Here is a 21,526-nt window from a genome sequence, read left to right as displayed (position 1 = left end):
CAAAAGCACAGCCTTGGCCACCAGTTGCAACTGAAGAGGATGAGCACTGAGGGAGGAGGAATGGCAGACTCACACTGGGTGCCCTGCGATGAGCTCATCTGGCTACAATTTCAGTGAATGCAATCCCAGTTTCCCATCCGTTAAAGACCCTCACCTCGTCATCCCACTGTAAGTGATCCTCATGGGTGTTCTCTCAGTCACAATATTGAAATAAACGCCACTATCAAATAAACGTCCCCCAAAAGCTTTATCGAACTATCCATGATTCCAAGTATTAACTGCTCACTATTGTGTGTTCACTTTGTGCCTGGCTTCCAAGTGTTTTTGTTTATTCTAGTGCTCTGACACAATATGAATGGTAGAGTGCTCTTGATTGTGAATGGCAAAGGCTGTAAATGGCCTTGGAGGGTGACCACAAGCAACCATGCCCGGTTCCAGACTGCACCAACTCGTGGAGCTGGACAGCGGCCACCTGGGCAGGCTGGCAACAGGGTGACAGTGGGTGGGAGGACGAGCGCCCGTCATCTGTTGGAGGGTAGCTTGCTGACTGGTCTGCAGTTTCTGCAAGGCAAGAGGACTGCCTTGCAACAAGCTGGTCTCAGTCTGAAGCATCAGTCTGATCTTCCACTGCAGCACTGCACTGTTATATGGCTTCTGCTGGTGCTCTAATGGATGCTAAGGTATCTGTCATCAAAAGGCTGCATTATACTGGGTCATATCGCAGGCCATCATCTGTAGTGGCCAATATACCGGCCACTACAGCGGATAGCTGAAACTGCCAACCGGAAGCGGCAGGGACAGGCCACTATAAATGCCGGAGGAAACACCACAGAAGCACTTCACAGGAGGCTCCCAAGCACTGAGGATGTCACCTAGACAGGGGACGAAACATTTGCAACAAAAATTTCCAGCTCGGCGAACAGAACCACAACAACGAGCACCCGAGCTACAAATCTTCACCCAAACTTTGACCATCATCTTTACATTACAAGGGATGGGCTCTAAGTTCTGCACAGTGCCTGATGTCAACCTCTCCTCTATTCTCCTTGATAGTGATAACAGGCTCTGGCAGAGAGGTCAATATAAGAGTGTTGCTTCCTATACTTGTTTGTTGCACTGTGTGATCCCTTTCATGCTCTTATGCAGTCATCCCTGCTTCTGTCCTTCTGCTCATTGTAGTGAATTTGTTCCCTGCATGGCTTTGTCCCAATTTGTGTGCAGCATTTCTGTGTCTATGTCCATGGAGCTTTTCAGTGAGGTAGTCCCATTGGTGCCTTTGCCTGAGTTCCTCTGCTGCAGAACTGGCAATGAGACTTTAGCCTCTAGCTGGGCTGGTGCTTACAGTTACCTTTTCAACTGTGCAGGCTGCAGTCTACATTCCTACTGTCTCACCATGACAGATGCTGCTTCTCAACTGCCCTCCAAAGCAAGGTGAGATTTGCAATCTTCTAGATGTCTGTGAAAAGATTTCAGAGGTGCCACCAGTTTCTTTTTTCCCCCACATAATCTCCTCTGTATGATGAATGGAACACTTCATGACCAAGTGAAGAGGCATGAATTGGCATCATCTCCGCTGTCTTTAACTCTCTCTCAGTGGGTTGCAACAAATTATTTCATTTCTTTTTAGCAAACAGCTTTAAAATCTCAGTTAAAACTTAGAACCTTTCACCAGTTGCTGTTTTTGAGATGATGAGGAGATTTCTGTCCTCCTTATTACCAATCCATATTTCTTTATGTCAAAAGTAGCTACTGAATGGCAATTCCTTTTGGTATTCCTATGTTCAGCTTCATTGTTTTCTTACAAACTACAAACTGGCTAATCTACAGGCGAGTTTCATCCTAATGTGTGAACCTTCCAGAAATGTGTAAATCAAAAACAGGCAACAAATATCACTTACACCCGACTGAGTTTCAGTCCCTTTTGATAAAAAATGTTAATTTTGGCTTGGTTAGTTCTGTTTATCTCAAAGCAGATTCACAAAGCTGGCCTCAATCTGTGGTGAGGTGACCACTGCAGCCAGTTTAGGTCAGTGTTTGGTCTTTTAAAATGATTTTAATTCCATGAAGGACTCAGGTATAAACAGCAGATGATGGAGGTTATAAATTGATAGTCAATATTTTATCACTATCTGAACAATAGTTTCATGGATATATAGCTTATTCATACACATAATAAAGCAAAATAGTGAAGGAAATTTTAAATCACAACAAAAGCTGTTGGGAGGTCCAGCAACATCAATGGTGACAGAAACTGAGCTGCAGGACCCGTCCCTGTGCTGGCATTAGGCCATATTAATTGAAATGCAGTGTGATTCTCTCTATTAATGTCTTCAGCTTGAGTTAATAGAACAGCTGAAGGTTCAGAGCTTTATATTCGTCTCTGCGGAGTTCACTGACAGACAAGTATGCTTAGTTTGGGTACTCATTTGAGATCCTGTCATTTATTTCTGAATGGGTTGTTGGGATACGAAAGAGTTGCGAAAGAATTTATGGCAAAGGTACTGGGTCACTCAGACTCTCGTGTATTTCTCCATTTCTCTCAGTGCACCTCCACCACTACTGGATCTGTTTGGTCAAGCTGATGAGTTTTTTAGCACTGTTCATATTTGGTACCAAAGAGGGAAGTGAAAAATGAAGGTCAAGGAGCCTGGCATTTTATCCAGTCAGGTGAAAGTGAGGACTGCAGATGCTGGAAGTTAGAGTTGAGAGTGTGGTGCTGGAAAAGCGCAGCAGGTCAAGCAGTATCCGAGGAGCAGGAGAATTGACATTTCGGGCAAAAGCCCGAATCATTTTATCCAGTCAGACCGAATGTACACAAACCAACCTGTAATTAGCAATGTGCCTGTCATTCCTGGTTCACTTCCTGATAAGCAAAAGATTGATGAGGAGGACGGCTTGTTATAGCACATCATGCAAATAATGCTAAGCTCCTTTATATGCAAGTATAGCAGGCTATTTCAGTGGGAGCTAGATAAGTAACAAAGGACTTGGAACTTTGTTGCAAGCGCATTCAAGGAATGCCAAGTAAGTTCTTATTGTGACCATTAGCTTCAAAACAACAAAACACAAAGAATGAAAGCAGAATTTCCTTCATAAATTCAATGCTAAGCATTGAGCAATACCAAGGAGTTGGAGGGGTGATTAAAGACATTGCCATTGACCTTGCATATTAAGAAAATGTGCAAACCAGTACTTGAATTTCAGTTTAATTTGTGCAGGGTAGGGTGATACTGTAGTATAGAATTGGTGAACAAATATTGTCCAAGAATCTTTGGAATCAGCCAAATTATAGCAAGATTTCATTGATGAGCATGATACAAATAAGGACAAGCAATGTTTTGTTATTGAGTAAAGGGCTAAGGAATGGTAGCTGTGCGAAATCCATAATCAACATTGATGAAAACATGTTGTACTGTTACATCTCACAGAGTTGAGCAAACAATTGCTAAAGAGAAAGATCCCAGGGGCTTGTTGGAGAAGCGATGTGAAATCTAAAAGAAAAGTTTGAAGATCACAAAGCAAAAAAAACCCTGCAAAATAATCCCATCCAACAGTGTCAGTCAAACTGCAGATGATGACATAGTTTTGAAGTGCATTGAATAGCTGTGTATGTGACACTCATAATTTTACAAAAATGTGTTCCATTTAACTTGCCCCATGTGAGATGTGTGTGAAATCGTGAAATGAAAGAAGATACTTTGTTTTGCAAAGAATTGAAGGCAGCAGCAATGTCACATGTTTCTGTTGAATTGCAAAGTGCATTCACAGCTTTAACAGAAGTCAGCTGGACAAATTGCTCTGCAGTCTGCCCTGATGGAACTGTAGCAACGATTGAACAATTCTGGCACTGTGCAAAAGAATAAAAGCTGCTGAGCGTCAGATATTTGTTCACTGAGAGATGTTTAATTGTGTATGAGATCAAAACAGACAGTTATAGTCTTACAGTCATAGAGCAGACAGCATAGAAACAGACCTTTTGGTCCAACTCTGATATGCCGACCAGATATCCTAAATTAATGTAGTACCGTTTGCCAGCATTTGGCCCAGGTCCCTCTAAACCCTTCCTATTCATATACCCATTCAGATGCCTTTTAAATGTTCTAATTGTACCAGCCTCCACCACTTCCTCTGGCAGCTAAATCTATACACATAAAGCCCTCTGCGTGAAAAAGTTGCCCCTCAGGTGCCTTTTAAATCTTTCCCCTCTCATCTTAAACCTATGCCGTCTAGTTTTTGGCTCCCCGACCCTGGGGAAAAGACCTTGGCTATTCATCCAACTGTGGCCATCATAATTTTATAAACCTTTATAAGGTCACCCCCTCAGCCTCCGATGTTCCAGGGAAAATTGCTCCAGCCTATTCAACGTCTCCCTACAGCATAAATCCACCAACCCTGGCAACATCCTTGTAAATCTTTTCTGAAACCTTTCAAGTTTCACAGCATTTTTCCTGTAGCAGGGAGACCAGAACTGAATGCAATATTCCAAAACTGACCTCATCAATGTCCTGCACAGTTGCAACATGACTTCCCTACTCCTATACTCAATGTTCTGACCAATAAAGGAAAGCATACCAAAATGCCTTCAAAGAGCTATGAACCCGCACTCCAAGGTCTCTTTGTTCAGCAACATTCTCCAGGACTTTACCATTAAGAGTATAAGTCCTACCCCGATTTGACTTTCCAAAATGCAGCACCTCACATTTATCTGAATTAAATGATTAATGTTATTCCATCCAGAGGAGCGAACACATGGGGCTGGATTGAACTCCTTTGAAAACCGAAAAGATGGGTTCTTTTGAGTGTTAAAACTTGTGCCACAGGCCTGTCTTCCAATTTCCCAGCATGACCCTGCCTTTGATGGGCCATTAAGCTCCAAGATTTCAGCAGCCATTCTTAACTGTTCAATGAACCCCTTCTCTGGCCATTACTTGGTTAATTTGCAGTAAATCAGAGCAAGTGACTCTTTCAGCATGAGAATTCAGGTCGGGTTGTTTTGCTGGAAATTGTAATCAAGGAAGTGGTTGCACAGAAGGATTCTGTTCTCAAGCAGTCAGAGTCCAGGTGGCTATCTCGAGGCAGAAGGCTTCCTACACGTTTCAGCCCAGACACTTGGTTGTCTGCTACGGAAACTAAACTTGTGGACATGTGGGCTGATGTGTGTCACTGAATAAACTGGGTTACCTTTAGGCATATCTTCTACATTGAACAAGCTGAATAAAGATATCTGAAGAGGGAGAACTCTTATTTTTTACAAACAGTATGAAAGAATCCATCAATTCTTTGGGGCAATTGGGGCAGGCAATAAATGCTGGCCTTCTCAGTGCTGGCCACATCTTGTGAATGAATAAGGAAAACAAATTCCAAAGAAAACTGCAAGTCTGGACAATTCCTATTTGGGCGGTTGGGGAGAGAGTGATAGTCGAGAAGAGCTATAGATAGATTTGAGTTTTTACATTATTCTGTGAAAGAATGTAAATGACTTTGATATCATCAAACCATCACAGGTGAAGCATCTCTTTTTTGTATATTTACTTTTTCATCTGATGTGGGTGTCATTGGCTATAGGCCAGCATTTATTGCCAATCTGGCAATGCTGTGGAGAAGGTGGTAGTGAGCTACCTTTTCAAACCCCTGCAATGCTTGGGGTGTTAGGGACAGTAAAAGGATGCCATCATATTTCCCAGTCAGGATGTTGAATGTTTTGAAGAGAATTTGCAGGGGGGTGGTATTCCTATGTAACTTTTGGCCTTTCATTTTCTAGATGGCAGTGGTCGGTGCTGTGGGAGGAAGATTTGTTGAGTTGCATTTTGGAGATGTTACATCCTGCTGCCACTGTATTGGTGAAGAAGGCAGTGAGTGTTTTAAGGTGGTCGAAGGGGATGTCAGTCAAACCGACTGCTTTCTCCTGGATGGTGTCGAGCTTCTTGAGTGTTGTTAGAGCTGCACTCATCCAGGCAAGTGGGGAGCATTCCAGCACACTCTTGACTTGTGCATTATAGATGGTGAACAGGCTTGAGGGAGGTGTTACTTGTTGCAGAATTCTAGCCTTTGGTTTGGGAATTTCTGGTCTATGCAGCAACTTCAAACCCATTTTATAAAACTCAAGCCAGAACAATTCACTACGGTCCTGTAGACTTAAATGCATTTGGTGAGAAAATATTGATAAATTCTCCAACAGCAAGCCATTAAATGGTCTCATGGTCATTTGATCAGACAGCTCACTTAGAATCAGTTTGAATGAAATACATCTTGCTGTGAGTCCTCTGATGAATCCTTTCTCTGCCATACTGGAAGGATTGATCTCATCTAAACAACCTACTTACCCAATTGTCAGCAATGTTATCAGTGCAAACAGTAGTATAGAACAGGATGGAATTGCTTTGGGAGTCCTCAGCATTAATTCCAGATCTGATGGTCTGGCCAAACACAGGCAAGGAAACCTCCTGCTGCCCTCAGCTGATGAATGAGTGTTCCACCAGGTTGAACACCACTTCCAGGAAGCACTAAGGATGGTAACGACACATGAATGTACTCTAGTGTGATAGAAGGTGTGTGATTTATGTGTACTGGATTTAACCTGGTAACAAATGGGTGAAAGTTTATTTTGGTGAAATGTTTAGGAGTTAATTAGGCCAGTCTTTCCAGAATCATGAGCTTATAACCAGAATGTGTCAGAGAGTAGGTGACTGCAAGGACCCCTGGAGTTTGTTTATATTGTGGGGGTTTATCATAGAAGTGAGAAAACATTAAGCCATTAGATTTAGCAAAGTCTAAGAGCTAAGGAAAGGTTGAGAGTTGATTTCCAGGAATTCACATTCATGAGGGGTCTGGACACAGCAGAAGGAGAGGAACTGTTCTCATTTGTGGAAGAATCAAAAAATCAATGGGGCACAGATTCATGGCAATTGGTTTGTGGAAAGCTTCTCTCCACAGTGAGTGGTTAGAGTCTAGAATGCACTGTAGGTATGTGGGGTAGACAAGTTCAATCAAAGCTTTCAGAAGGAAATTGGGACATTATCTGAAAAATAAAGGGTGGTACAGTGGCTCAATGGTTAGCATTGCTGTTTCACTGTGCTAGAGACCTGGATTCGATTCCAACCTTGGGTGACTGACTGTGTGAAATTTACACATTCTCCCATGTCTGTGCGGGTTTGCTCCCACAGTTCAAAGTTGAGCAAGTTAGGTGGATTGGCCATGTTAAATTGCCCATAGTGTCCAGGGATGTTCAGGCTAGGTGAATTAGCCATGGGAAATACAGGGTTATAGGGTAGGGATCTAGGTGGAATGCTGTTTGGAAGGTTGATGTGGACTCGATAGGCTGAATGGCCTACTTTCATGCTGTAGGGATTCTACAAAAAGAAAGTTTTGCAGGACTACAGGGAAAAGTGAGGGAGGAGCACGAGGTGAGTTGTTTCCACAGAAGGCTAGTATGGACATGATGGACTGAACAGCATTCAGTCGTGTTGTTAATCAATCAGTGATTCTATCATTTTCATTTGATTACTTTGGATGCTTTCGAATGAACATTCTTATAGAGCAGTGCTAGATCTAAATGTATTCCCCTGAGACTTTATAAGATTTTCAAGTATTGCATCTGACAACATTGTGAAAAATGTTTATAGATCAAGGGTGTTTGCTCTGAAGTTTGGTTTCTATACTGTTACAACGCATGTCATACTATGTGCAACAACAAGAACTGTGATATCATATCTTGATACAACTGGCAGAATTTTGATAAAATAATGTAACACTCTGCAGAGTAACTGGAATTCAAGGACGTGCTGTATCTGTGCCAAGTGGAAAATTTGGGTCACTCTCTGTTCGATCCACATGAAAATGTAATCTTTGTCACACTGGCAGCTTCCACGATAACATTTTCTTTGAAAGCGGTCCTTTGTCTGACAACACTTCTTGTGGAGCCTATCTTTGATGCTTTTAGAAGATTGAAAACTTTGTACAATTTCTAACCATATCAATGGACCTTTGGCTGAACAAGACTGAAGAAAGACAAAGTAAAACCACTTCTGCAGTTGCCAAACGATGTAGAAGGTCTTACTGACAAGATGATTAGATTAATTCTCCAACTGGTCAATACAAAAATTCTCTTCACATGTACTTAGACTGTATTGTCCAGTATACCTTCATTTATCCTGGCCTCAACATAAATTCAACTACTGTGTATCGTATTCAATTGTAAGAATTTAGTGTAAACAAATCTAAGCAAACTCCCAAAGTATTTGAAATTACGTTCTATGAAATTTGATACCCTGCAAATTTGTTGCATGACTAGTATTTTCGTTCAGGTGCTTTATATTGAATGATAGTATTTTGTTATTTCTATTCACTCCTGGAATCAAATCTCCAGCTCCATTTTCCATTGATGGCAGGAATGAAGTTACAGAGCAGAAGCCCAGAGAGAGAAGGAACCCAGAGAGAGGAGGTATCGGGAGATGAGGAACCAGTGGAGCAGGAACCAAGACAGAGCAAGAACTATGAGAGAGAAGGAACCAGGAGAGAGTAGGAATCTAGAGAGAGGAAGAACTCTGAGAGAGCTGAACCTAGAGGAAGTTGGAACCTGGAAAATTTATGCGTAGTGTTATTGTCACTGGGCAAGTAACTGGGGACAAGGAGTGGTGCTCTGTGGACATGGGTGTGAATACCACCATGGCAGATGGTGAGGCTGGCAACCTTTCAGAACTGAAATGTGTCCATTAACTCCTTGTGTTGGTTCAAAACATGCCTCTATAGTAATTTGCACTATGTCTCATGTGGCTGTCTCTGCCAATCCATTTTTCTATTTGCCTGGATTCGGAGATACTGGTGTTGGACTGGGGTGTACAAAGTTAAAAATCACACAACACCAGGTTATAGTCCAACAGGTTTATTTGGAAGCACTAGCTTTCGGAGTGCTGTTCCTTCATCAGGTGGTTGTGAGTTTCCAGTGTGATGTAACTGAAATCATATGAAAAAAGACCTGGATTGATTGTTAAGTCTCTCATCAGTTCTTTCATATGTAAATCGCAGAACTTTTTTAAAGTTACATTCTCAAGTGATATCACCATGGACTACTCTTTGCTATCTGTCTCATTCTTGGACACATGAATTTCCAACAAGGATGGGCACCTCAGCACCTCACTCTACTGTCAACCCACAGATAACCTCATGATGCTACACTTCTCCAGCTTCCACCCGAAACACATTAAAACAGCCATCCTCTATGGACAAGCCCTACACATACACAGGATATGTTTAAATGAGGAGGAATGTGTTGGGCACCTGGAAGTACTCAAGGATGCCCTCATAAGAATGGGGCACGATGCTCAACTCATTGACCGCCAGTTCTGACATGCCACAGCGAGAAACTGTAATGATCTCCTCAGGAGACAGACATGAGCTGTGACCGACAGGGTACCCTTCGTTGTCCAGTACTTCCCAGGAGACGAAAAACTATGACATGTTCTTCACAGCCTGCGACACATTATCGATGAGGATGAGCACCTTGCCAAGACCTTCCCCACATCTCCACTTCTCATCTTTAAACAACCACCAAACCGCAAACAGATCATTTTTCTTAACAAACTGCTCAGCTTTCAGGACGACACCACACAACCTTGTCATGGTAGAAACTGCGAGACATGTCAGAGTGTCGACACGGATACTACCATTACACGTGGGGACACCTCCCGCCATGTACATGGCAGGTGATCATGCGACTCAGCCAACGTTGTCTATCTCATACACTGCAGGCAAGGATGCCCTGAGGCATGGTACTTTGGTGAGACCGAGCAGAGGCTATGGCAACGGATGAATGGGCACCACACAACAATCAACAGACAGTAGTGTTCCTTCCCAGTCAGAGAACACTTCAGCACTCTGGGACATTCAACCGCGGACCTTCAGGTGACCATCCTCCAAGACGGACTTCAGGACAGGCAACAACGCAAAGTAGCTAAGCAGAGGCTGGAACGGCCTCAACTGGGACCTTGGGTTCATGTCACACTACAGGTGACCCCACTACACTATTTACAAACACAGACACACACACAGACAGGCAAAAGTAAGGACTGCAGATGCTGGAGATTAGAGTCGAGAGATGAAGGGCCTTTGTCTGAAACATTGATTTTCCTGCTTCTCGGATGCTGCCTGACCTGCTGTGCTTTTCCAGCATCACACTCTCGCACACTGACAGACCTACCTACACACAGACACTCCTACACACACAAACTCCTACAGACACACACATACACTCCTGTAGACACACACACTCATTCAGACCCCCTCTTGTACACAGGCAGTCTGTCATACACTCATACACACACACACATACACATACACGCATCCTCTCACAGACTTATACCCTTTTACACACACACACGTTTGTGGGGTGAATTTGTATTTGCAGATTTACATTTTATTTTGCTCGAAAACTGCACAAATCCATGTCAGATTCTGTAAATCCGGTTTTTAGATTAGAATCAGTCAGAGCATTGTGGCACAGATAGTCTCACATGGGGTACTTCACACCTTCAATGCATTATCTGGGCCAACATGACACCAATTGTTAAAAGTTCACTTGAGACTGTAACTTTAAAAAGTTAAAAATCACACAACACCAAGTTATAATCCAACAGGTTTAATTGGAAGCAGTAGCTTTCGGAGTGCTGCTCCTTCCTCAGGTGGTTGTTGGACTATAACCTGGTGTTGTGTGGTTTTTAACTTTGTACACCCCAGTCTAACACCAGCATCTCCAAATCATAACTTTAAAAAAGTTCTGCGATTTACATACGAATGAACTGAAACCAACATGTTCATTCTAAAAGATGAGTCTTTTTCAATATAGGATTTCAGTTACATCACACTGTAAACTTTTGATATAAATTCTGTGTCTTATGATCTTATACTCCACAACCATCTGATGAAGGAGCAGCACTCTGAAAGTTAGTGCTTCCAAATAAACCTGTTGGACTGTAACCTGGTATTGTGTGATTTTTAACCTATTTGCCTTGTTTTCTTATTCATTCATGGGATGTGGGCATCGCTGACCAGCATTCATTGCTCTTTCCTGGTTGCCCTTGAGGAGGTAGTAGTGAGCTGCCTTCATGAACTGCTGCAGTCATGTAACAACATTTGTAATTTGAGAGCTAAGGAACTGAATAAGTTGTTGCTTGGAGAAGTGGATGAATCATACATGCCTACTCCGCCCCCTTGTCTTTGCTGTGGGGAATTCTGGCAGCATGTCCAGGGATCTGCTTGGAAGTTCACCTCTGGACAACAGTGAATTCAATGAAACTCTCTTCCTTGGTCTCCTAATACATTGAAACCTAAAGGCCTAATATTAACAAGCTGAAGTCACTGAGGCCTTGAAACCATTCTCTGCTAGAGCTGGTCCCGGAACTCATTCATGGCCATTGATGTAGTGTTGTAACACTGCAAAGACTATGCTGCTTAAGAGGCTTAAATATATAATAGAAACCGCATAGATCCAATTCCCAGTGCTTCAACTGGGGGAGGATACCAGGAGGCTATTAACAATATTACAGAAAGGAGAAGAAAGTTGTCTCCTTGAGGTTACTACACTGATTACTTAGATTATAGCTGATCTGTACCTTTACTTCATTCTTCTGTCCTGGTGGTATGAATGTCCACTGCCATTTGGGAAAGAGAGTTCAATTTTTCCATTGTGTGAAAAAAAACAATGCTTCTTGATTTTGCTCCAAAGTGGCCTGGCTGTAATTTCAATTTATCTTTTATTCAGTCATGGACCACGGGTGTCATTGGCTGGGGAAGTATTTATTGCCTGTATGTAGTTGCCCTTGAGAAGGTGATGGCTGCCTTCTTGAACCACTGCAGACCACTTGCTGCAGGAAGACCCACAATGTCGTTAAGGGAGGGGTTCCAGGATTCTGACCCAGTGACACTGGAGGGATGATGATATATTTCCAAATCAGGATGCTGAGTGGCTTGGAAGGGAATTTGCAGGTGATCGATGGAAGTGGTTGTGATTTTGGACGCTGCTGTCTAAGGAGTCTCTAAAGATTCTGACCTCAGATGTTAACCGGGAGCAAAATCAGGAGATCCAGTTCTTTTATTTAAAAATGCTATCTATTTTGCTTGAGGTGAATCTATTCTGTGCGCATATGCATCAGTCACCTCTGAGGAAATAAACATCTTAAGGACTGTTTAATGAGTGCCTAGACCTAGTTTAGAGTTCTGCCTGCTCAAAGTATATATTAAGGATTTACACCACAGTAGCTCAGTGATTAGTACTACTGTCTCACAATGCCAGTGTCCTGGCTTCAATTCCACTCTGTTTGTATGGAGTTTGCACTATCTTCCTGTATCTGCGTGGGTTCCCTCCGGGTTCTCCGGTTTTGTCTCACATTCCAAAGATGTGCAGGTTAGGTGGATTGTCCATCCTAAATTGCCCATTGTATCAAGGGATATGCAGGTTGGGTAGATTGGCAATGGGAAATACAGGGATAGGGTCAGTGTGGACTCAATGGGCTGAATGGCCTGCTTCTACACTGTAGGGATTCTATCTCTCAACCCTTCTCCATTAGCTCAGGAGATATGGTCCAATAACTGGCTCCTGTTTTCCAATTGTTAATTTTGTACACTACATTTTACAGGGAAAAATTAAGAAAATATTGAAAATTTATTACACATATCTATATTATATTTCTGCAACTATTTGCAGATTTAGAGGGAAACATCTGGGGAGTGAAATGTTTTTTCCAACAGCTGCTATGAACATGATGGACTGAATCCTTTATGGGTCTATAATTCTACCTCTACCACATTTTTTTAATTAACAAACTGTTACGTTACATAGTTTACAAGCTTTGTTGGAAGTATTTTTCTCTCTTATGTCCATAATGCTCCCATCCCATTTCCATCTGTCATGCCGCCAATTTTAGAAAATCTCCAGATTGAAGTTTTTGAAAAGAAGTATCTCTTTTAATTCAATTGTGCAGCAGCCTTCCAATACAATGACCTTGCCATAACTAAGAGATTGATTCTGTCAGAAGAGGATTGGTCAGGACAATTGGGTGGTGCAGTGTATTCCATCCCAGCTTTTGCCTCTGATGTTTCTGCTTGAATAAGGCCCATGCTGAGGAATTAGCTCTTGGCTGCAAGGATTTGGTGGGCTAGGGCAATAGTTACAGGTCTACACCTCTGATCTTCTGCCTACTCACAATTTGGTTCTGACTCTTGCAATTTTGTTTTATGTTTTTCACAATTCATGTGAGAAGTTAAAAAGCAAGAGTTTTATACGTTTATCTCTCCAAGAAAGCTTTTTTTTTGTGGGTAACTGATGATGTCACAAGAGTAGAAACAAAGGTCGGCTTTAAGATGTCTAACAAATGGAACATAGTGATCTATCACCACGTCTCTCCATTACAGAGAGACAACTGGTTATCTGTAACTTGAGGGTCACCATTACAGGGTGAGGAAGTAAGGCTTTTAGCACGGTCACTAACTGCACAGGGATTCATCTTATGCTGTTGGTTTTATCGTACACCACACTTTAATCATCTGGCCAACTGACCAAGCCAAACTCTATGTCAGAGATAATTATAAGAATTTAGGTTTCAAGGCTATTGCAATCTGTAATTTTGTCAACATAAATTAATTTCAATGTAGTTGAAATTAGGGGTACCAGTCAGTGACATACTTCTGAAAGTGATGTGTGAGTCAGGAGGCTGCAGAGAGACAGAGGTACCAATCACTGATAGGGGCTAGGAATTTCCAGTGTTAAAAAAACTGTTGACACACAGGGGAAAACAGCTTGTAAATTGAGATGACCAGAGTCAAGGTAGCATTTGGTACCAACAATATTCTGCAGAAAAAATAAGAAAGATGAGGTAATGCAGAAGTCTTAGTTGGATGAGGGGCAATAATGTAATGCTACCCTAGGTCCCTGGTACAGAGCCAATAAGATAAAGACAAGCAATGAGTGGATGTGCCAGAGCTAGCAGGAAAAAGACACCATGACTTGAGACAGATAAGGGAAAAGGATAAAAGATGACCCTTGGGGCTTGCTGGCAGTGCAATCTCCAGAGACCAACATGGCAGAAGCAGACACTATATCCAGGACATGGTGACATCGAGAGAGAGAGAGAGAGAGCAGCATCTGGCTAACGTCAACCCTCCTCAGCAGCAGCAAAACAGTTATCCAGATCGGGTATTACCTGTTATATTCTGTGACTTCTCGGGAGTGTCAGAGTGGATGTATAAATAGATTTTAGTTCAGCTTGTGGGAAAATATATAAACTCTAGTATGTGATAAAACATATAAGAAATATGTGCATTGTTTAATACATTAATAGAGTAACTTGTGAAGTTACAAGAATTGACTCTTCTCCTCTCTGTACACACCAGCAGCTTCAACCAATGCCGGACTCAGACAGGTGTCACCAGACCAAAGGGTCTGTTTATGTGCTGTAAATTTCTATGGCTCTATGTTGTGTCTCTGGTTCCCACAAATATGACAAAAAGTTTGCAATCAGAGTTCATAGCAAAATACTTGCTGCATTTAATGTAATTGGACTTGCCATATAAGTACTGTGACCATAAGAGCAGGTCAGAGGCCCAGGAATCCTGCATCACTCCCAAAAGCCTCCCCACTATCTCCAGGTCAGGAGTGTGATGGAATACTCGAATGAGTGCAACTTCAAAGACATTCAAAAAGCTTCATACATCCGGGACAAAGTAGCCCACTTGATTGGCACCACATCCAGAAACATTCATTCCCTCCTATTAACCCTCAGTAGGAGCAGGAACAGTGTGTCTCATCAACAAAATGCATTACAGAAATTCACCAAGGCTCCTTATACAGTACCTTCCAAACCTACCAATACAGTGGCAGCAGTGTTCACCATCCACAATAGAATAGAATCCCTACAGTGTGGAAACAGACCCTTCAGCCCAACAAGCCCACACCGACCCTCCGAACAGTAACCCTCCCAGATCCATTTCCCTACCCTATCACTCTACATTTACCCCTGACTAATTAACCTAACCTAAACATCTCTGAACATTATGGGCAATTTAGCATGGCCAATTCACCTAACCTGTGGGAGGAAAGTGGACCACCCAGAGGAAACCCATGCAGGCATGGGGTCAATGTGCAAACTCCACACAGACATTCGCCCGAGGCAGAAATTGAACCGGAGTCCCTGGTGCTGTGAGGCAGCAGTGCTAAGCACTGAGCCATCATGCTGCCATGCTGCAACTCAGCAAATATTTTTTGTTTGCACCTTCCAATCACACAATATCTTCCATCTATAAGACAAGGGCAGCAGATACATTGGAACACCATCACCTGCACGTTCCCCTCCAAACCACTTACCATCCTGACTTGGAAATAGATAGCACCATTCCTTCATTGTCGTTGGGTCAACATCATGGAATTCTCTCCCTAGCAGCTCTGTATCTCCAGCATAAGAACTGCAGTGAAACTGCAATTTCTTTCTCAAAGTCAGTTGGGTGTGGGTAATAAGAGCTGGTTGAGCCAATGACACCGACATCTCCTGAATGAATTTTAAAACACAGCGTCACCCACCTTCGCATGAGAACAGCAAAGTGCTGTCTCTGGGCCAACTCATGGTAATGTGAAGTCATTCAATTTGCAGCATTTCAATATGCAGTTGGCAAAGTTAAACTGTCAATTTTGTATCACGGGGTAGCAGGTGGCAATCATGTGTTTATAGCCCTAAGGATTATATTTGTTGCTGTAACTCTTTTGATATCAAAGTGTGTTGATAGTTTACTTGCTGAGTCATTGAGTTTAACTGGTAGAGAAAGAACTTGCTTTTAGACAGTTACCTTTCCATTTCCAAGATATCCTGGAGCACTTCACAATGAAATATTCTGGAAATGTAGTCACTGTAATAAGGAGGCAAATGTGGCAGCCATTTTCCACATAGCTGGGTCCAACAAATAGCAATGACCAGAATTCTGATGGGCTGTGGTTGAGTGAAAAATGTTGATCAGGCTATGTGGGACTCTGCTGCTCTTTTTGAATTTAGTCAAGGGATTTTTTAAAAACAAACTTCTTAGCAAACAATCAAGTTGATTGAATGCCTCATCGAAAACTCAGCAGACTGGTCCTTATTCCTGCAAGGCGGGACCCTCTCACTGTACCCCCTGGTTGGAGACTCACTGGGAACCCTGTGTCACTTCTGTGGGGAAAGACCAACGTTGCGAAACACTTAACTGGTTCAAAATTAAGTTCTGTATGTGGCAGAAGTCCAATCAGAGCCTGGAAACCCATCAGTATTTACATCATCTTCAGGAATGATATTTAATGTCAGTAATTAAATAAGGCCCAGCCTCAGCATCAATGCTGAATCCCAGGACTCGGGCAACTGAGGGTGGGAAGAGCTTCACTGGTCACCCTGGTGAGGGGAAATGAAGCAGAGGTTAGGGAGGCACAGGCAAGGATGGGTTGGTTTTCATTGAACCCCCTCTTCCCAATAGACCAGAAATACTAGGACTTTTTTCATTGGAGTGTAGGAGGCTGAGGGCTGACCTTAGTGAGATTTATAAAATCACGAGGGGCAATGATAAAGTGACTAGCAAGCGTCTTTTCTCTAGGGTGGTGCAGTTCAAAATGAGGGGGCATTTTTTAATGTGAGAGAAGAAAGATTTAAAAAAGACAACATTTTTACACAGAATGGGTGAAATGAACTGCCAAAGAAAGTGGTGAATGTGGTTAGAGTTGCAATGTTTAAAAGACATTTGGATAAGTTAATGAATGGGAAAGGTTTGGAGGTACATGGACCAAACATAGGCAGGTGGGACTAGTTTAGTTTGGGAACATGCTTTCTGTGGATTTATTGGACCAAAAGGTCTGTTTCTGTGCTGTATCACTCTGTGACTCTTATCACTCTTAATTGAGAACTGAATGCCTGTCAACAGGAACATCCCCATTAAAGTCAAAGGTGAACCCAGCTGAATTGGATGGGCAACATCGGGGAGCCCCTAGAGAGCTGTGCAAAGCCCACTAAACTGCTGAGACACTACCACAGTCCAATGCGTTCAGGGATCATTGGACTTAAATGCTGTGTTAATCAGCCTAATTGCCCACCAGCCACCAGCAGATAGGAGTTTGACAAGGGGCCTATTCCGCCCCTAATTTAACTGGGGATAGCTTTCCTGACATCAGGAAGTCAATGCAGGTACTCACCGGATTCCCCAGGCATCCCTTCCATTGTGCTCACTCCAGTGGGCTCTGATAAGCCCAACCCAGCCTGTCTGAGAGCCTTCATTCTTGTTTGAAGGCAGAATCCTCTGCTCTCAGAGGTAACGAGATTAGAGGCGGGACAGGCTCTAGGCGTCTGCTGCTTGATTGGCATGTGGTCTACTGGGACTTGGAAAGTCAGTGTAGTCAGACTTAGAATGTACATATTACTGACTCAGATGTTGGTGAGTACAACTGAGCCTAGGCTGACACCGAGATCTGACATTTGCTTCTCAGCACTGAGGGCTCACGTGCTTTAAAATGTATTTTGAGCTTGGTGGGGGGCACGTCTCAACCACACAAATCATTCCTGGCTATTTTCTGTTAATCCTCATCATGCAGTGAGTAGAAGGTCTGTACATGGGAATCCTGTGTCTGAAGTCTGTACATGGGAATTAGATGAGGACAAGGTTGGAATTAAAATGGAGTGTCGGGGAACTCAGCAAGCCTGGCAGTGGCTGTGGAGAAGGAATTAGAATTCATGTTTCAAAGCCCAACGGCTCTTCTGTGGAATAGGCTTTTGCCTAGGAGGGTTGTTTCAAATGGGGTTCTGAGCCAGCAGTACATTCATTAAACAGGTCATCGTGAGATGGAGTTTGGTTATGGATGGTTGCAACCAGCTAGTGGGTTTCTGTAAGTCGGCAGATGTATTAGGGACTGATGTTTGTGGGGAATAGGAAGCCAGGAGAGAGGTGTTGAGTGGAGGGTTCCAGTTCAGATGCTTATTGTGGTATTCACTTGAATATGAATCAAAGAATAGAATCCCCACAGTGCGGAAAGAGCTATTCAGCTTGAGTCATCCCACCCAGACCCAATCCCGTAACCCCCCATTTATCATGATTAACCCGCCTAGTCTGCACTTCAGTGGACACAATGGACAGTTGAGGATGGCCAATCTCTCTATCCTGCACATCTTTGGACTGTGGGAGGAAACCTAAGCACCTGAAGGAAACCCTCACAGATCCAGGGAGAATGTGCCAACTCCACACAGACAGTCTCCTTATGCTGGAATTGAACCTGGGTCACTAATGCTTTGAGGCAGCAGTGCTAACCACTGAGCATGGACAAGGTCTGGTTTCCTCCCACAATCCAAAGATATGCAGGTTAGATGAATTGGCCATGCTAAGTTGCCCATGGTGTTTGGGGATTTGTGGGTTAGGTGCATCACTCAGGGGTAAATATTGGGTAGGGGCAATGAGTCTGGGGGGGTTACTCTTCAAAGAGTTGGTGTGGACTTGTTGGGCCGAAGGGCCTGTTTCCACACTAGGGATTCTATAAAAAAATTAAACTCCTTTGGAGCAACTGGGACTTGATTTCAGGACTCCTGACTCCCAAGGTAGGGCACTATCATTGAGCCCTAAACTATTGTGGAGAGTGGCAGATACTTCTGCGTTATGTTAGTGAAATTGTAACCAAGTTTTTGATCCAGGGACCTCTGGGTTATGTGTGTAGAATTCTGTCAGCACTGTCTATATACACACTCATGTATATCTAATCTAACACAAGAAATACATAATTTCTGCTGGAACTCAGCTGGCAATTGCAGTACTTTACTCTCCTGATGTTAGGATAAGCAAATTCCAGTTTCAGAACAGTTGGATGATCAGCCATGATAATATTGAATGACCGAGCAGCCCCCAAGGGCTGAAATGCTTATTTTCAATGTTTCTTTGTTTGCTCAGATGGTGAGATAGCTAGCTCAGTTGTGATTTGTTAAAAGAATTTTGAGTTATAAAGAAAATCTGGATAGATTGGAACTTTTTTCACTGGAGCATGGGGTTTGAGAGGTGACCTTACAGAAGTTTATAAAATAATGAGAGGTATATATAGAGGTAGTTGACTTTTCCCTAGGATGGGGGATTTCAAGCCTTGGGGACACATTTGTAAGGTGAGAGGAGAGAGATTTAAAAAAGACATGAGAGGCAAATTTTTTTACACAGAGGATGGTTCGTATGTGGAATGAACTTCCAGAAGAAGTGGTGGATGTAAATACAATTACAACATTAAAAGACATTTGGATAGATACATGAATAAGAAAGGTTTGGAGCAGGCAGGTGAGACTAATTTAGTTTGGGATTATCTTCAGCATGGATTGGTTGAATCGACGGGTCTGTTTATGTGTTGTATGACTATGGTGCTAAGATATTTTTAATGTCTTGCAGCATTTTACATGTACTGTTCAGATAACAAAGTAGATTCTAAATACTAGTTGTAGGTTTTAAGCTGCTGTCCTCGGTTGCACTTTGTCTCTTAGGATCAATCTCATGTCAGTGATTTTAATGACTTTAAATCAAACTGTTTGGACTTGCTACTGCAGGCAAAAAAAAAAACAAAGAACTTTGGGTGCTGGAAATCAGAAACAAAATCAAAAGTTGTTGGAAAACCTCAGCAGGCCTGGCAGCATCTATGGGGAGAAAATTCACATGGTGGCAGTTGGAACTTTAACTCAGTATGAACCCTACCTCAACACCATTAGATCACCATGGGTCAGTGATTAGTGTTGAAAAGTGTGGCGCTGGAAAAGCACAGCAGGTCAGACAGCACCTGAGAAGCAGGACAGTCGACGTTTCAGGCATGTAAGCCCTCATCAGGCATTCCTGATGAAGGGCTAATGCCCGAAATGACGACTCTCCTGCTCTTCAGATGCTGCCTGACCTACTATGCTTTTCCAGTGCCACACTTTTTGACTCTGATCTCCAGCATCTGCAGTTCTCACTTTCTCTATTGACAAGTAGGCCACTGACAATCGGTGGTGGATCTGGGTTTGGGAGACTGTGGCATTGAGGGAGTAAGCTGGAAATTTGGCTGACATGTTGGGGGAAGGGATGGGATTGGGAAGTGGTGAGTTACCCAGTGTGGGGGACAAGCCAGAATTGGCACAGCTGGTTCAAGCATGAGGCTTGAAATGGGTGATGGGGGAAGCAATCCTCCCCAGCCATTTGGCTAAAATGACTGGAAGGAAACAGGCTGGTGAGGAAGTTGGGAGTGTGATGCTACATTCTCCTGTACCTTTAAAATCTCTGCCACTACTTAGCCAAGAAGCATCTCATTCAACAACCCTAATTCCAAAATGAAGAAATGGAAGTGAGGAATAGCTTTGAAAGTCAATCCACAATTTCTCGACAATAATGATAGTTAAAGTGTTCTTAGGGGAATCAGATTCTCATGTCAGAAGTTTTTAGGCATGATGTGGAGATGCTGGTGTTGGACTGGGTTGGACAAAGTCTTAAGTTTTATGACACCAAGTTATAGTCCAACAGGTCGACTTAAAAACATTAGCTTTTGGAGCGCTGCTCCTTTGTCAAGTGAAGATAATTTTGGAGCATTACATTGTGGAGGACAGGGTGGAATTATATTACAGCTATTAAACTTTGTTTTCAACAATAAATCCTTGTACAAAGAACCTGTTATAATTGAAGAAAACTTCTGGGGAACTGAGCAGGTCTGGCAGTATCTGTGGAGAGAAAACAGGGTTAACATTTTGATTAATTTCTGTTTTTCTTTGTCCCAGACCTCCAGCATTCACAGTTCTTTGTTTTATTAAAACCAAAAAAAAACTTGTTTATGCAGTCTGAAGTCCTTCATAAGAATCTTATACTACACAATGCCCTGTCATTTAACTACTTAACTGTATTAGCTTACTCCAATGAATGGTTTCAATCTTCCCTGCAACTTCTTATATAGTTTTATCATTTAGCAAGGCTTGGTGCAACAAAAACAGAAATTGCGGAGAAACTCAGCAGATTTGGCCAGATATGTGTTAACATTTTGAATCCAATGATACTTTTTCAAAACAGTTCCATGCAAAATCTCTTTATAACATCACACCCTCCACCTCCCTGCTGTTATCTTTGAGAAACAAGTTTGCAAGCAACTGCCACAAAATCCGAGCTTTCTGGTCCAGCAGGTTCCAGTGTGAATTAGGAAACCTGTGTCAAAACAAAGTTCTGTGGATGCTGGAGATCTGAAATATTACTATTACTACTATTATAGGACAAGCCAAACAGAGAACAGCCAAGGAATTCCTAGAACATGGCATTCATCCACAGATTCAATCAATAAGCACATCGATCTGGACCCAATATACCGATCACTGCAACGGACAGCTGGAACTGACAACCGGAAGCGGCAGGTACAAATCACTATAAATGCCATAGGAAACATCACAGAAGCGCTTCACAGGAGGCTCCCAAGCACTGAGGATGTCACCTAGACAGGGGACGAAACGTCTGCAACACAAATTCCCAGCTCGGCGAACAGAACCACAACAATGAACAATAG

Source organism: Chiloscyllium plagiosum, unplaced genomic scaffold (genome assembly GCF_037043375.1).
Source record: "Chiloscyllium plagiosum isolate Xiang-an unplaced genomic scaffold, Cpla_swu_hap1 HiC_scaffold_17, whole genome shotgun sequence".
Lineage (NCBI taxonomy): Eukaryota > Metazoa > Chordata > Chondrichthyes > Orectolobiformes > Hemiscylliidae > Chiloscyllium > Chiloscyllium plagiosum.
This window is presented reverse-complemented; position numbering follows the sequence as displayed.